At 39.4% G+C, this 12,514-nt stretch overlaps 1 protein-coding gene and 1 long non-coding RNA gene across 9 annotated transcripts in view; one reads left to right on the top strand and one right to left on the bottom strand.

The window, feature by feature from the left end:
• The window catches only part of SNX18 (sorting nexin 18), a 233,651-nt gene that overhangs the window by 131,163 nt on the left and 89,974 nt on the right, over window positions 1-12,514 (bottom strand). The gene's annotated exons all lie outside the window — the stretch shown is intronic.
• LOC116661010 overlaps window positions 1-12,514 on the top strand; it is a 130,553-nt gene that overhangs the window by 59,019 nt on the left and 59,020 nt on the right. The window lies entirely within an intron of this gene.

Here is a 12,514-nt window from a genome sequence, read left to right as displayed (position 1 = left end):
AAGATATCAGCCAGAGTTACTTTCTGAAGGCTTGACTGGGTCTGGGACATTCACCTTCAAGGGAGCTACTCACTTGGCTGGCAGATTGAAGCTGGCTATAGTCAGAAGGCCTCCTAACCACCTGAACCTTCTTACAGTGCTTCTTAAATGTCCTCATGATATGACAGTTGGCTTCACCCAGAGTAAATCATCTAAGAGAAAGCAAAGGTAGAACCTGCAATTTTTTTATGACCTAACCCTGGGTCCCACACTATTATGTTCACAATATCTCAATATCCCAGTCAGCACTATTCAATATGGAAGGATAAGAATACTGGGAGGTGAAAATCACTTGAGGCCACCAATCATCTTGGAGGACTTGTTAATCTACTACAAGTATTAATGGGGGAAGGAAATCTATGTTTAAAAAAGCACAGAAAATACTTTTCAAAGTGTATATATTTAAGAAAACTTTTTTTTTAAATTAATAACAGAGTCACAGAATTCTAGAATCAGAAAAAATCCTGGATATCAACCAGTCTAACTTGGTCATAGAGACTGAAACCCAGAAAGGTGATGATACTTTTCTAACTTCACATAGCAAATAAATGACTGAATCAGGGTTATAGCTAGGGCGCTTTACTGTTAAGGCTTGTGATGAATAACCTCGCCTGGAAATCAACATCCATTCCAACCTCCTTCCAATATGCCTTCCTACTGCAGAGGCTGGAACACCTAAACACTAACCCAATTCCCTTGCAGCTAGAGTTCTAGAAGTGATTTGAGCCAGGCAACCAGATTGCTGACTTGAGATCTGGAAACTGGAAGTGATAGAGGGAATGGGCTGTTTGCAACTTGTGCTGTTTCTGTTGGTAAAGATTACTGCAGAAGAGTTACAATGTCCCGTGGCCGAGGTAGCTGAGGTTCCCGTGCTCTGGTCACCAGGATGGTAAGAGCCAAAATGCAGGGCTCAGATAAGTTAGAATGTACCTATCAGATGGGTCATGGCTTCAAGGCTAAGTGTTGCAGCGGTGGCTTCCTGATCTCCAAAGAGTACATAAGCTAACATATTCTTGGAGTGAACAACTTCAGTGACGATGGCCACAATCAAGAAGGTAGGAAATTAAGTGGTTAACAGCTCCCCAGGAGGACCAGTTCAATGGGGTGGTTTCTGGAGTTGTTTCTGGATTCCAACCCAGAGCTATTATTTCAATCATATTTCAGCAATTTTGTAAGCACCTAATTCTCTGTATCAAATCTCATTCTCATAAAATAGAGCGGTGCCTGTTAACTGCACCTAAATTCTGTTACAGACTATGTTAATATATAAGAATGAGAAAAGCAGCTTGACATAAGGAAACTGGCTTGACACTTACAGCTACATTTCACAGTTGTTAGGAAGCACCCCGGTGTTTACAGATAGGCCATGTGTTCTCCAACTGAATGTAAACAATTTCTCAGGACGTCAGCTTCAGACAAGACCCCTCTGTTGACTGTAATGGATCAAGACATAAAGACTGCTCTGTATCATGTTTGAACTCAGACAAACTATGAACATTTTCCAAATCACAAAAATGACCAAACATCCCCCTATTCTTGCTCATCTGAGTAACTGCTGCTTCTTTACCAATTATAACTTTAGCCTTCCCTCTTCCTAGATTGGATTTATTAAGATACCCAGTCAAAGCTTTGCTCCTCTTCCTGACAGCATTCAATCTAGGCATGATCCCTGTATCCTTTCCCCATCCCCATGTCACCTAACATTAGCCCATAGCCTGCAAGTCCTTTCTAATCCCCTCTTACTGTGCACAGTTTGCTTCCCTGCAACAAGTAATAAACCCAACAGATGTGTTCCTGCTGATCTTTAGCTGAAAGGCATTGACATACATAATTTGGTTTGAAAACCTCATGCTGTTCTAGTTGTATGAACTATTTATACTGGTTACTTGCTATGAATAAATTCTATGAATAAATAAATGATTTGATATAGAATTAGTATTTCTTTTCTGCCTTTTTCTCACCTATGCTTCTTTATGAAAGCCAAAAATGCCATAGTAGCAGTTCTGTGTCACCATAAGCCCAGCAATTGTATGCATCAAATGATTTTAAAAAATCATAAAAGAAAGGATAGACAGTAAGCCTACAAGGCCGTTGAAAATTAGAGATAAGCAATTATATAGTGAATTGAGTGGTAATTGAATGCCCACAATATACCAGACACTTGTGACAGTCATTTACATATCATTGACATCACAACTATATTGCAAAGTAGGAATTTTAATTCCCATTCTACAGAGGAAAAACCCGAGGCTCTGGAGCTTAATGACCTACTTGGCAGCATCCTCCCACCTACCAAGTAGTAGTGCTTGTCTCTTAAACTCAAGTTGCTAAAGATCATGTGTTTCCACAACAAAAAATAGAGATTATAGGACATTTCCAAATGAAAGCAGAAGATCCAATTTTTTTCTAAGTATTAGGTTTTTGGGTTTGGTGTCACTTGTCAGAATAGAAAACATCTATTAAAGTATTGAGTATGTTTTTAAAAATCCTTGATTGAGTGCCCATTTCCTGTTTAGGACTCAAAACTTCATCATACAGTTAATGATTTTTTTCCCCTATGTCTTGGGAAAAGACAAAAGTTAAGAAATGAGAAAATAAACAAGTTCACAAAAATTTGTGTGATCTTTCCTAAAAGGTATGTAGTATTTTCTTAGATTAGTCTCTGAAGGCAAAAGAAATAAAAGCAAAAATAACCAAATGGGACCAAATCAAACTTAAAAGCTTCTGCAAAGTGAACTATCAACAAAATGAAAAGACAGCTACAGAATGGGAGAAAATACTTGCAAATGATGAGATCAACAAGGGTTGATTTCCAAAATATGCAAACAGCTTATACAACTCAATATCAAAAAACAAACAATTCCAAATCAAAAAATGGGCAGAAAGTCTAAACAGACTTATCTCCAAAGAAGATGTACAGATGGCCAACAGGTACACGAAAAGATGCTCAACGTCACTAATTATTAGAGAAATGCAAATCAAATCTGCAATGAGGTTATCACTTCACACCGGTTAAAAAATCTATAAATAAATACTGGAAAGGGTATGGAAAAAAGGCAACCTTTCTACATTGCTGGTGGGAATGTAAATTGGTGCAGCCACTATGAAGAACAGTATGGAGGATCCTTGAAAAAGTAAAAATAAACTTACCATATGATCCAGCAACCCCACTCCTGGGCATATATCCAGAAAAGATGAAAACTATAATTTGAAAAGATACATGCACCCCAATGTTCAAAGCAGCATTATTTACAATAGCGAAGACATGGAAGAAAACTAAGTGTTCATTAACAGATGAATGGATAAAGAAGATGTCATATATATATATATATATACACAATGCAATACTATTCAGCCATAAAAAAGAATGAAATATTGAAGTAACATGGTTGGACCTAGAGTTTATCATCATACTGAGTGAAGTAAATCAAAGACAAATATTATATAATATCACATATGTGGGCTCTAAAAATTTATACAAATAAATTTGTTTACTAAACAGAAACAGGCTCACAGACAGAAAACAAACTTATGGTTACCAAAAGGGAAAATGGTGGAAGGGGTAAATTAGGAGTTTGGATTAACAGATACAAACCTCTATATGTAAGATAGATGAACAACAAGGATTTACTGTATAACACAGGGAACTATATTTAATATCTTGTAATAACCTATAATGGAAAAGAATCTGAAATAGATATATGTATAACTGTACCATTTTACTATAGAACTGAAACTAATACAATATTATAAATCAACTATTCTTAAATTAAAAAAAAAAGATAAATTCCACATGAACTGGAACAGATAATGCACTTGCTTGCTATTTAATGGTAATACTAAAGAAATGAGAGTGATTTACTAGATGGAAGAAATTTCATTAATACATATCATGATTGAATGTTTTTACTACCACTCATTTATGCCTTAGAAGAGGTTATAAAAGAGGTTAGATACTTCTGACTCTTTGACACATGCCCCTGGTTGTGAATAAAAGCCTCTGTAACCACCCCCTCAAATCTGAAGGAGAAAGGAGGTATCCAAGTAGCTCAGATATCTGGGGAAAAAAAGATAGATTTTTACAGGCAAAGCAAGGAAACTAGCATAGTTAATATTTGAACTTCGCTTATTTTTTATGTTGAGAAACATGATTATCTTTTTACTGACTCTTGTTATCCTGAGACAAGGGGACTTGTTCAAGAAGGCTACCAGAAATTCAGTGTGAATGGAGGGAAAGGAGAATATGGGGAATTCTAATCTATTACTTTGGTTGTGAGTGGCAGAAATCCACTTGCTCTGGCTTGGGCAAAAACGGGGTTTTATTGGTGATGAAATCAATAAAAGGGTAGCAAAAACTAAGTTGCTAGAAAGCAGGGATGCTAATGAACTTCAGGAATGACTGGACCAGCACCTGGAACATAGTAACATTCTATAAATATTTATTGAATAATAGAATAAACTAGAAATTGGAATAATGCTCTTTCTGCCTGGCATCTCCTTCCTGGGAGAAAATATGGCCCCTGACAGCTAACAAGGCTTCCATCTTATAGCTCCTGCCACCAGAGAGCACTAATGTCAAGATCTCTCAGTTCCAGGTGGAAAAATTCCAGGAAAGGGCTCTGACTGGTCTAGCTGGGGTCAGGTGCCTGCCTCTAGACTGTGGCCAGGTTGGCAAGGTTACGTAAGAACATCAAAGTTCTCACAATAGTCATGTGAATTCAGGTGCGAGGTGGGAAAGGAGCAGTCTGTGTACCTTAGGGTGACGTAATCAGCCTGCACGGAGGGATGCCGTTAGAGATAGCCCTTAGGAAACACCTCACTGTGGCTCTGTATTAGTTTGCCAGGACTGCCGTGATCAAGTGCTACAGACTGGGCAGCTTAAACAAGAAAAATTTATTTCCTCATGGTTCTGGAGGCCAGAAGTCCAACACCAAGGTGTCAGGAGGGTTGGTTCCTTCTGAAGCCTCTCTCTTTTTGTCTTCACATGTTTTTCCCTCTGATTTTCTCTTCTTATAAGGACACCAGTTATACTGAGTTAGGGCCCACCCTAATGATCTCTTTTTAACATAATTTCCTCTTGAAAGACCCCACCTCCAAATACAACCACATTTTGAGGCACTTGGGTGTTAGGACTTCAACATATGAACTTGAGGGGCCTACAATTCAGCCCATAATAGTCTCTAATATGTATTATTGAAGACAGTTATTACAGAGTGTTTTCTTTCTGACACGGATATCAGAAAAAGTTGTGTGTCTTCTTTTTAGATTATTGTCACTATGGTTTACCCAAATGGTCATGTTTTCTCTTTCTTCATTTTTTCTGAGGCTTATCAACTAATACGTGACCCATTTGGAGGACTTTACGCTATCAATTTATTTAGCCCTACTTTCTGGCTATGTTTCAAGTTATTAACTTGTGTTTCCTTTTTTCTTTCTCACCTATTTATAATTTGTGTTATCTTGTTACATGATGTCTCTGTACACTCTGAATGTATCCATAATGCTAATCCATATGTTTGATAAATAAATAAGCTCTTACTTCATCAACTATATTTACATAAGAACATCATCAAGGAAAAGCAGAGGAAGCTTATAAGCTAATAATAAATGTCCTTTGTAATAAAGCATTTCAAATCCTCGAATCTCTTTTTGGAAAGAAGCAGAGCCTGTAAAAGAATATATAAATTGGGTAAAAACAAGATGTGTCACAGAACATTTTTTAAAAATCCAACAGTAACTAGGCAAATCAATGCTTAAAATAGCACGAACTGGTGAAAATAAGCATCCCTAAATTGATTTTTCCATATATTTGCCTGGAGGCAGACACAGTGTAGGAGGAGTTGGGTTGTTGCCAGACCTAAAGCATTTTTCTGAGCTCCATCAACTTCTATTAATGGGCAGTGACGCCATTCTGGCCCCCAGCCAGCCCTGAGGCACTTAGATTTGTTCGACAGGCTGGCTGGAAGCAGGCATTGCATCAGAAACGTGGCACCACACACACACCACTGATTCAAGCCAAGCACCTCCAAAGACAACTGATTTCCTGTGATGCCAGCAGAGAGCAAATGGCTTGTCCAGGTGGCCCTGAGGTCAGGAAGGGTGAACAACCAGCAGCCCCTCCCCAGGCTTCCGCGGGGCCTCCGACTCTCAGAACCTCCCACACTGTGAACAGCCAATGTGGACATTGACCCAAACAGCTCGGGAGCCTTTAGTTCCATTTCATTTAGTTCATGTGGTGAATTCACAAATGTATTTTTAAAGGTACATTGTGTTTTCCTGAATTCTCTGCTTCCCCATTGTCCTAAACTCTGTTCAGTGATTTGTCCCAGCATCAATTCCTCAGTGGTGTGTGCCCAAAGTGCTCCTAGGATAGCGAAGGTACCAGTGCTCCTAAGCTGTTGTGGGCCTGTGTGCTTGACATCCGTTTCCCATTAGGGAATGAGAGAGAGGGAGAAGGGACAGAGAAAGGGATGAATTACACACTTGATGTGACGCAGTCTTCTTAGACCTGAAAAACTTACACATAATGGATGAAATGGAGCGTTACATCCCTAAGTCCACAAAGGTTTTTTTTTTCAATTTTTCTTTTTTAATGGAGATACTGGGAATTGAACCCAGGACCTTGTGCATGCTAAGCATGTGCTCTACCACTGAGCTATACTCTCCCACCTGCCTCTGCCACAATGATTTTTAAATGCAGAGTAAAATATACCTCCAATAGGCTCATGGAACAGAAAAGGGGCATTAGGGGAAAACTGAGGAAATTTGACTAACGCATGGACATTATAGTTAATGTATCAGTGTTGGTTCATTAACTGTCACAAATGTAACTTACTAGTGTGAAATGTTAGTAATAGGGCAAATTCGGTATTTATATTTTAAAGAAATCTTAAGTCTTTAGATTTAAAACTTCCAAAATAAAAAGTCTATATAAAAATATATTTATATATATTTTATATTATATACTATGTAATATTTTATGCACTAAATATATATTATACCTATATATCTTCAGTAGATTTGCTTTCAAATAGCCCATAATCCGAGGGACAAGGAGGAATATTGGCAGGGTACAGAGGAAACAAGATTGGTTATAACTCAGTAACTGTTGAAACTGGGTGATGGACACATGGATGGATATATTATATTATCCCTTCTACTTTCATACATGTTTGGAATCCTCCATAAGAAAAAAGTTCAAAAATGTATACCCCCATTAAATTGAGAACTTAGAAGAAGAAATATAAAGTATATGAACTCCAGCCCTGGCCACTTTTTTACTACATGAGTGTATGCACACCTTGCAGCTGAAGAGTAGCATATTTTATTAGAGCTAAGGAATGTGGTCTTCCCATTTTGTAGGGCAAGTCAATGGTATTGACGTGTCGAATCACGTGCTTCAGGGGCTTTCCTTTCAGGGGGATGCATTATATTAGGCTAACCTAATGGCCTACCCCATGGCCCCTTTGAACAATGGCAAACACTGGCATCTTAGACAGGGTCAGAGCCAATGGAGCCATAGTTTTGGAAGAATATTTTTCTCTGTGTGATGTTAGGGTAGGCAGCTTAAGTTCTGGATTTGATCTAGTTAAAAGCTCCTTAGTCATCTATGACATGAAGTGAGGACTGATAAGCTTCTCTGCACTTTGCCTGCCACGCCCATCATTGTTGCTAGAACAGTGCCATAAACAGACAGTAGCCATTAGTAAGACAGCACCCAGTGATCTTCCTCTAAGAGCACTCCATTAAGCTCCTCCTCCTCCTGCATCCTTTTTAGCTGAACAGTACCAGCAACCATCCAGGCTCCCAAGTAAGATACCTGGGAGCCATTCATCTTTGACACCCAAATCTCGTTAATCTTCTAGAATCCAACCAGACCCCAAGTTCTGCAGGTTCTACCACCTTCTCTTCTCTCAAATCTATTCTCACCTCTCCATCCTTGTTGCCCATTCAAAGTTCAAACTCACTCAAATAATCACCTGGATTATTTCTTGGTCTTCTTTCTATCCCTGTTTTCAACCCCTGATACCCACTTCAATGCTGCCATGAAGATGAGTGATAAGATCATCTCACTCATTTCTGGGAACTTCCTCAATGTTGCCCCATAATCTTCAGAATGAAAAGTTTGCTTCTTTGGAACACAGGGTTGATTATAACCAGGCCTCTGCCCACCTCTCCTTCCCTTTATGCCCCTTTCCTCCAAGTTCAACTGCTTGTAGTTTCCAGAATGTGCCAGGTGGTGTCATATCTCTTTGCTCCATGGTCCCCTCCTTCTAGCATGCTCTGTTTATACCTGTCCTCTCAGTGGACACCTCTATATCTTTGAGGACTGAGTTCAAGCACCATGCCTTAAAGAAAGCTGTCCTGATCAGGACCTGCCACAGAGGTGAGTGTGGGATAAATCCAGCCCACATTCTACTCACCAAATCCCATGTTCTAGTGTGGGAACCAAATGAGCCCAGAGGATGAGGCTCCAATTTACAAAAAGGTATCTTACATGCTGGCTGCAATTCTCCTGCCTAAGTTCAATCTACCACTCCTTTTGCATCCCCACTATAATCTATTCATACAGCCAACTTAACGGAGATGAGACAGATTTGAATCCATAGCCCACACAGGGCAATGCTATCTCTTTTCTGCCTTGTAACTGCTGCACCTAGCACAGAACCTGACATGTATTAGTCACTTAATAAACAATTACTGAGGGAGGAAGGGTATAGCTCAAGTGGTAGAGCACATGCTTAGCATGCTCAAGGTCCTGGGTTCAATCCCCAGTACCTCCTCTGAAAATAAAGAAATAAATAAACCTAATTATCTCCCCTTCCAAAAAAAATATGCTGAACAAATAAATCACTGTCCAAGAAATATTTTTAAAAATTATTGAGTAAATGAAGCCATAAATAAAGCACTACTCCAGAGCACTATATTGTTATATATTATTTAAGCACAATTTGCAAACAAACCATGTGTTAGAATATCAGAATTTCACATCTGACAAAGCATGACCTGGTTCAGTGAGCCATACTGGTAAATCTTCAGATCATGACTAATGATCTCAAGATCCTTGTTAGAGGCATCCTCAGGAAGAGGCAGAGGCCACTGCTTTAAACCACCAGTCCCCAAATCACTTCAGAAAGGCAGTACAGCTGGGAGGGCTCACAACGGGAGGCCTGTTGAAAACAAGCTGTGGTTTCACCCTGTGTTTGGATTTCTGTGCAGGGAAGGGCACTTCCTCTTGCATTTGTTAAAGCCAAATAACACATTCTGGGTGGAGAGGACTGTGGCTGTAAACCAAGTATTGAACACAGGAAAAGGTGGCAGCATCCTAGAACTGGCTGAATACAGAGCTTGAAGCAAGTACTTGTGTGGCAGGCAACCAAGGGTTGGGGATTGCTTTTGCTGCATCATTTTCTGCTGGGATTGCAATATGAGGGAGGCCTTGTTCATTTGTGTATAGTCTGTTATGCTTGGCAACACCCTCTAGTTAGCACTGGTTGAATACTTGCGAACTTGTGAGTTCTTCGGAAGAGAGGAGAATACAAAAAGATTTCAAGGCTCTCGTTGTCTTCCCCTTGTTGTAGTTAACTTAGGGGAGTGGGAAACAGTCAGCTGTGGACCCAGGCACTGTCTATAGAGAAGTAGACACACCACGAGCATGAGGCAAGCTGAGTCCTTGTCTGTTTCACTTCCATGATAGTATTCACCACCAAGGCTATTTTGGTCTATTTTAAGGAAGAAGAAGATCAGAATCTAGAAAGCCATTTCAGAAAAGCAGTAGGAAAGAAGAAGACAAAGAAGGAGAAGAAGAAGAAATAATTAAAGCCATATTAATTAGAGAGAGAAATAAAAATTTGGATTTTGTTAGAAACAATGTTCCCATTCTCAATACTGTCAAATTCATAAAAATTGGGAGAAGAAAATCATTCTGGGTTTTTGCATGCACAGGGCATTTATTCTCCCTCCCATTTCTTAATTTGGCATTTTCTTTTTTCAAGTACCAAATCCAGTAAATGTTCTTTAAATGGAAAGAAAAAAAGCATTAATGAATGCCAGAAAACAGTTTCCCAGCTAGCCAGCCAAACCACAAATATCCAAAAATGTGATTTCATTTTTAATAATCTAATGAACTGAAGAATATCAAATAGAAATATAAAGAGAAGAGGAAGATACGTTCTAAACATCTATCAAAAGGATTTCCAACTTCAGATTGTTCAGAGAAGACAGATAAATAGAAATAGCTAATCAATGATGGAATTTGAAACCCAATGTCGACAAAATTGAGAAGATATTAGAGTTCAATGAATGCTAAATCCTCATATAGACTTAATTGGTCACCTACACCGAGTCTTTTGAAATACACTCACTATTCAGCATCTACATTGTCCTCAACTGTAAAATGGAGCCAAGAAGTCCACATTATAAACTGAGAAACTAAAGATGGCATAAGGTGATGACATTAGTGCTGAAATCTGTGTTTTCTAAGCATCAACTCTTCCTCTGGGAGGCTGTTAGGCTGACTAAGCCCACAATGGATGGCCTCTGCATCCCTGAAGCTAGAAGAAGAAGCAAGATAATCCATAATTACTTGGGTGATACCTCTTGCAAGAAGTTTTCTTAAACCTGCTCCATAGCCCAGGAGGTAAGGCTTAGATTCCTCATCTGTTTTCCCCAAACATCTGAGCATCTCTCTCTTGTTGCATGTAAACAGTTACTGTAATGCAATGCTTACATGTCTCCCTTGTTATATTATGAACTTGAGAGCCAGGATATCCCTGGTGCCAAGTGTGGTGGTTGGAACATTAATTAACTAATTTGCATGGAAGCTACCTTTCTTTGTATACAAAGAACTCAGGTCCCTGTAGTTGTTCTACCCTATGATTGTGTGATTCTTATTATGTTTTAGTACTGGCAAGTGGGATGCATTATTCTTGTATCTCTTATAAACAGAGAGACTGGGCTACATATACCAACTACATCTAGATCAGCATTTCTCCAACCTCAGTGTGCAAGTGTGCATGCAAAGCATGTGGGGATCTTGTTAAATGCACGTTCCAATTGAGTTGGACCAGGGAAGGGCCTGAGATTCTACCTCTCTAACCAGCTCCCAGGTAATATCAAAGTTCTTAGTCCACAAGATAACAGTGAGTTGAGCCAGATGGAATTTACTGTTCTCTCCTGAAAGTTAAGTCCAGTGATGAGTAGTTTGGGCTGCTGTAGAGGTTCTGCCATGATATTAAGGGCCCAAGTTTGTTCTATGTGCTTTACTAGCCTACGTAAGTTTTACAACCTCAGTACTCCTCTTGTCCCAGAATGGCAGCTGCCGCTCTGGCCACCATGTTAATGCTATAGCCAAGAGAGAAGAGGAAGCACCAAGGACAAAAGAGTGCATGGCCAGGTCAGCTCCTCTACCAGATTTTTCAGGAATAGTCCTGCTTAATAACCTTCACTGTGTAGGAGAAACTCACTTCTCCTTCCTTGTGTTTCTCCTTTACTGTTACACTACTACCATAGTCACAACAATTCTGACACCAGATGTGTGAGGGTTTTTTTCCCACCAGCTGCAGCACCAGCTGGGTGTCCTACAATTTAACTCAGTTCTGATACTATCTACCTGGAGATATCATCTGATTTCATAGGCTAAGGGCTCAGTCCTACAAGACTACTCACCCTCCCTCCCATGCCCCTACTTCAGACTGTTAACTGTGACATCAGCTGAGATGCTGGCTCAAGGATGCTGGCAGGTCCTCCAGCTTGTTGTTCCTGAAGTTATGGCTTATAAATAAGGGAGTGAATCCAAAGGGGATGTACTATTTTCCCTGCTCAGAGACAATTCAGTTCATTCCTTGAGTAGACTGGAGTCACCCAAGGTGAAGAAATCCCAGCCCATTGATTTTCGTCTGAGCAATCACATTCTTTTCCTGGCTCTTTGCCCAGGACTTCTAGGGACCAGGCAGGGGCCAAGAAGCAATATACATTCCTGAAAGGGTGGCTTCTTGAATGAATAAAATAATGGTACCTGTTGGTGGCTCACAGACAACAATAGAGAACACAGGTGGGGTGCTCTCCAAGATGTCTGCCCTGTGTCCTGAATCATGATGTGGAAGACAGGAAAGTGCTAAAGTCAGAAACAGGCAAGAGAAAGACTCATTTGTTTTCCTTCCCTTCTCCTATCTCAAGGAATTTACCCCTTCAAAATTTTAGTCTCAGGATGGTGAATAGCTATAGTGTGTTCATCTATTACTACTAGTACTACTAGGACTTCATTCCTTAAAATAATTTATGTAAATTAACCAAAAGTAGTTTTTCTTTACAAATACAATATGATCTATCTATATTAGTTCCACCATAGGATTTGGGACCAGGGGGGAAGGAATAGAGTAGTCCATGAATCTATATGTGTGTCAAGCATTGTTATAAATCAGTGTTTATATATATATAACTATTTTTCAAGTTCTATAGATGTGGTTTTGATTAA

This window comes from Camelus ferus, chromosome 3 (genome assembly GCF_009834535.1).
Source record: "Camelus ferus isolate YT-003-E chromosome 3, BCGSAC_Cfer_1.0, whole genome shotgun sequence".
Lineage (NCBI taxonomy): Eukaryota > Metazoa > Chordata > Mammalia > Artiodactyla > Camelidae > Camelus > Camelus ferus.
The sequence above is the reverse complement of the archived record's forward strand: the minus strand, read 5'-3'. Positions and strand labels throughout refer to the sequence as shown.